The following is a 6,000-nucleotide window of genomic DNA, read 5'->3' on the forward strand; positions in this document are numbered from 1 at the left end:
CGAGTGCTTCTCTAAGCGTCCTCTTCTGGTTATTTAACTATTAATAACAGAGAGACAGAGTGACGTGCTGCTTTGTGATTAAGATACGAGTTTGGCAGGTTGTGTCAAGTAAAATTAACTATTCCAGAACTAAATTTTACAGCCCAGCGGTACTGTTCAATACGTATGTTTCACTCCGACGGCAGTGAATTGAAGATCAAGTTGATAAAAAGAGTGTTCGGTGGATTTTTTTTTGCTCCCTGTGAGTGAATACTCTTTACAACTATTCAGCGCTGTATTTTGCAGTATTCCTTTCTGCGTCACCCTGAATTTTAACGCGAGAAAAGTATTCACATGTGACATTTTTGTTTATGTGTCAGAACACCAGCAACTGAGAGCTCTTGCTTAATTAATTCTCTTTTGTGAATGTTAGCTTCATTCAAAACAATTTGTTAAATATCTTGTTTATCATCTCACTTGTGGTGGAAAGCAAACTAGACTGCGAAAAAAAAAAGAAGCAATAAACGGTGCGAAACTTAGGAACATTGAAGAGCTTAGACGGGTCTGCGATACTGCATGGGCATGGCCTTGCAATAATTATTATCAGTAAGGGAGATAAAAAGTAGTTCCTGTGTTTCTTAAAACCATCACTCCATTGCAGCAAGAAAATATCCCTTAATTATTTTAATAAACGATTAACTTTTCTTCAAGAAGTGCTGGTTCTTGATTTTCCTGTTTGAAAATAAGACACGACGTCATAGGTTTCTAATCCCTCGCTTGAGGTGGTTTTCTTGATTTAGGTTCCTTTTTCACACTGAGGGGGGGAGGGAGTTGAGAAACTGAAACGAATCTGGTTACGAGCCTAGTTAGTTTGTCTTGCAAAACGTGCAAGCAATGCCTTTCCTCAGACAAAATGCGCACTTGAGTGAGATAATTAGTAGGAAAGTGCTTATGCGAGTAACAGTTTCTCATTAGAGAAACAAAGAGAGTATTGACTGAGTTCATAACTAAACGATTTAATGAAAGGAAACTTGAAACAAGCTTGAAACAAGGAAACAAGCTGAATTGAGGCAAAGGGTGCTTCTACTCCACAAAACTGCGCAAGCATGCTAACATCAGACTCTGAGGGACAGTAGTGAATAAAACTCCGTCCAATTACTGCTCTCAGGCAGAATTGATTATCTAGCTATTTCTGGCTAAGTTGACATTTGTTCGGTAGCAAAAGGCCCGTTTATCGATTTGAGAATCGGAATTGAAAATCTTCACGACAGTCGGTTAAAACTGGTGGCGTCTTTGCAGAAAAGGACGAGTTGACACCGTTTCAAATGGGATGTCTAAGTTGCGTGGCCTCTGGGATCAGTACCAAAATTCGCTGTCGACGCTAGCATTTTACTTGCGAAATCGGACAGTGACGGCAACACCTGTGCTTTGTTGCATGGCCTTTCATAACTTATAAAAGCTCCGTTTGCAATTAGAATGCGATGCCCTATAGACACAGATGAACTTTAATTGTTTCTTGCTGCCCCTTTAATACGATTTAGAAATGGCTCCTGCTGACTCACTCGAATTTATTTCATGTGCATGTATTGTTTGACACAACTGCGCCACAAAATCATAGAAATCTTTCCAGCAAAATGCTGTAAACCGTATTTTTTTTTCTTGACTAAGCTTCTTCCAACCTCAAATATCAGCACCTGCTCACTTTCACACAGTAACTTTTTGCGGACAAAATCTATCACCAGATGAATATTGAGAACGAGAAACAGCCTTATTTTAAATACACCTATTGTAACTAATACCTGGGTTAAATAGTTTACGGCTTTGGCAGTTATCAACCTCATAGACACTGTTTTCATATGCATTGACTAAAAGAGCAATGAAATGCTCTTTTAGTAGTTGTTCTTTTGAAAAGAGCAACTAAATGCTTTTTTTTTCATGCTGATCTCGATATGACAGTAGCAGAAGCGAGATCTCTCGACACGAATTTTAACGTCCCAAATTCTTCGAAAGAATATACATCTTCTACCCGATAAAGTATTAGGCACAGAGATATCACGGGAAGTAACATTGTCAAACTAGGTGTTCTCTTTGATTGGTGTTTCTGACGGTTTGAAAGCAGGGCATAAATAGAGGTGAAAATATTCTAGTAACATCTATAATGAACTCTTTATCACTTCATTAACTTTACGTCTGCGTGCTTTGCACTTAGCGACAGAGTCCTTTACTCCAGTCTATTTCATCTCCGTAGTGCCCAGAGCTCAGGTATAGCACTGCGAGGGAAATGTAATCAACTGCGCATTTAGGAACTAATTCGTACTACACGTCTTCAGGAGTAATGAAAGATTAATGAGCAGACAATCATGCTAGTCCACATGCGAAAAGTTTTCGGAGTGTTTCTCTGTTGTTTTTTTTTTCCCACGAAAGAAACGTTCCAGTGCATGGTGGACTAATGAAGAAAGAAAACTTGCGGTTGTATTATATTCAGTCTTTCCTAAGCACAATATTTGCAAGGCTTTAATCACAGCCTAATGTGACTTCCACTAATGAGTCGGCCTGCTTTTATGACTGCGACGTCTTTCTGCAGGGATGATCGTAGCTCGATGTGGAGTTCTTGCCAAGGAAGAAACTAGTCCTGTCAGGATATCGGAGGAAAAGAAGTAACAGAAACGCACTAAATGCTAACAAGATAAAAAAGTAGGCATTTAAACTGGACATTAAGCCTCTAACGCAGCATCGACTACACGATTACTTATTTTTCGTTTGCACGAAGAAAAAAAATTACTGACGGCTACACACGCAGAATTTTAATGAATACTGCTCTCGCAAGTTGTCAAAGTACGAAAAATGACAAGCAGCCAGAAAGCCACGAAAATGAGAGCGAATTCTTTTCTACAGCTTTCGTATATTCTCCCACCTTCAGCAAATTACTTACTTGAGGGGGTCCCTACAACACGCTGTCCGGCCAAGTCTTGTCGCAATTTCCCACTCAATATAAAGGTCCCGAGATCTGCGTTTAATCAGGATGGCGTATGGGGTGTCATGGGCAAGTGGAAGTTATAATTGACCATTTTTGTTAAATCAAGGAGACCATGTTTAACTCTGTATTATCTAAAATTAAAAAGAAAAGAATGGTAGGGCGCTTTAAAGTAGTTAAACCGGTGCGAAAGCATGTGTTTAGCGTGCTTGGCTAAATTACTAGTTGGAACTGGTTTGAAGTTGATGAAGACGTCTACGTGCAATGCACAGCGCGAGGCGTGATCAGCTACGTCGATAACATGGTGGTAAAGGTTGGTTCTTGGCCGATCCCCCAGAGTGGGTATGTGCCATTCTGTCGTAGGCTACAACAACAACAACAACGATAACATGGTGGTCTCTTGCAATGGCCAGCTACGCTGATCTGTTCAGGCCGCCGCTGGTTCGGAGCCCAGTCGCAGAAATATTTATTTCATTTCTACATGGGCTGTTGCTATGCTAGATTTAGCCAAGGTCACCCTCAAGACCACTTTCCTGTAGGTTACAGCTTGCGCGGCTATTCTTCGAACTTACTCTAGCTTACCGGAACTTCCTCCCATTGGCTGCAGCTTGTGCGACCAAGGCCGGGTGCTGGAATGACATAGTTTTCAGGAGCAGCTTAGCGCATTCCGAAAAGGGTCATATCTGCTACTAGCCGCTTCGAATTAGTCCCGGCCTGGTTACCTACGAGTTTATTATGGAGTTCGTCTGCTTTTAATTTTGCGGGTACCGACGCGTTCAGCTGCCTTTTCGCTTACGGGCGCACTGAGTAACCGTTTTTTCCCTTTGAGCGCTTCCGTGCTGCTGTCTGCAGTCAAAACTTTAACTGATGCAGCACTACTTCGACCGAGCACATGAGCGCTCAGGTTGATCTTACCATGTATGAAAGGTGACCGATATATTAATGACTTAGGCCCACTCCCTGTGTCAATATAATGCCAGTTGCCGCCCGTGCTTTCACTCAGTGACTCATTATTATCATGATGATTGGTTTATGGTTGGTTTATGGGGTTTAATGTCCCAAAGCGACTCAGGCTATGAGAGACGCCGTAGTGGAGGGCTCCGGAAATTTCGACCACCTGGGGTTCTTTAACGTGCACTGACATCACATAGTACACGGGCCTCTAGAATTGGGATGAGTTACTGGTTGAAAGCACAGGTGGCCTTATTGACACAAAGGGAAGACCATAAATCACACATCTGGTGAGCCTTCTTTCATTTCTTCACTTTATAATTTTGTGCGCTTCTCTCATTCTGTCTTTTTGTTCCCCATTACCCTCCCCACGCAGACTAGCATGTCCGCGAATTTTTCATGACCGCTAAAATCTCTGCTTTTCATTGAAATGTTTGTCTCTCGAGGTAGCTGTGGCTACTATGTTCGCGACCGCAAGGGCTCGTATGCAGCTTTGGGAGCTTGGAAATTTGTTTCCTCGTATATGCTTACCTTTCGGGAAGAAGTTCGCGTCAGTTTTGGGGTCAACTTCGCCACGATTTCGCGAAGACGATCGACGAAGTTTGGTGAGAACGGCGGAAGCTAAAGCACTTCACGCTTGAAGGACTCAGCTTAACTTTCAAACAGTCGGACAACGTTTGTGCGTACTGAGCACGACGTACCCCTTTGACTTCCACCACGCTGTTTCGTTATTTAGTTAGCTAGGCAACTGCACTACATTTAAAGGAGCAGCTACAGCGGCCATCCTACTTGAAACGTAACGGGAAACGGGTCAATAAAGCTAAAACTAGTATTTTGGGGTTAATGGTGCAGTGATACCCAAGGCCGTAATGCGATTGCTAGTTGCGTTGAGAAGATAGCGAGATGCTTCGCATCTAAGGCGAGTAGGATCAGTGCAGGCAGAAAGCCTGGGTATTGCGTTTCGGTGAAATGGGGTATTCATTCGTTCCGAACGTCCACAGTCCACCAAGTTAAATAAGAAAGGCAATGGAGTTATACCAAATAGGCATGGTTTTCTCCGCGCCGAGTATGTGAATTCCGCTGTAACGATGCCGTTAGCGACCAAGAACTGAGGACGTTGACAGTCTGCTCCACAGCTGTGTTCAGTCGAACTTCTTTTCTCCATATTTTCCTTTCTGTTCAGCAACATTTGCTTTGTACTCACGAATCCTTCACTACCGAGTTTTTGGCTGACGGCTGCCACACCAGGAAACTTCAATTACTACGACTCATACCCAGCAGTTCTGGACAAAAACATTTTTGAGAGGGAAACCTTTTATGAACGCTTTTTTTTTTCTTATAACGCAAGATTTCGCTATAACAATCATTATATCCGCAGATCACCCGACGACAGCCTTGAATTTTATTTCTATTAACGTTTTTGCTACCATCAAAAGCGTTCCCCGTTGATCTCGTATGGCAGTCAACTGTTCGATGCGATCGATGGAAACACTTTAAAAGAAATATTTTGCTACATGTCAGAAGAATAGACCCTTGCCTTCGATGTTTTCGTAAAAGTATCTTACAATTTTTCAATTTTCTAAATAATTGTCCGAAATTGCTGGAAATGGCTGCTGCGACCGCTTTACTATTATAGGTACTGTTGCTAAAAGCGGGTACGCGGCATTTAACGTTAGGAAAGCATGAAAAAAGACCAGAATAGAGAGTCGCCGGGCCCAGCTGGTGGCCTGTCGCCATTTAATGCTTAGAGGGCCGCTACAGAATAAAGCCGACAGATCCTTCACTATTATCAGCTCTAAAGAATTCATCCCCATGAGTTAGACGTATTGATATTTAGGGCAGAAATGAAAATTAGCGTCCTCCTACGTGATTCTGAGGATGTTTTATCTATTTTATTTGATTTTTAATTTATTTTAGGCATCATGTCAACACCAAAGAGGTTATTAGAGGAGTTGGTTAGAAGAGGTGAATAATTTATACAATTCTATATGTGGCTCTTATGTTGGAGCCACTGCCAAAATATGAAGGTTTTGACACAATAAAAATGCTAATGTACAATCATTATCAACCATGCATAAAAAAAAAATGCCTTCTAG

The sequence above is a fragment of the Amblyomma mixtum genome, chromosome 6 (genome assembly GCF_055824585.1).
Source record: "Amblyomma mixtum isolate Tamu chromosome 6, ASM5582458v1, whole genome shotgun sequence".
Taxonomy (NCBI): Eukaryota; Metazoa; Arthropoda; class Arachnida; order Ixodida; family Ixodidae; genus Amblyomma; species Amblyomma mixtum.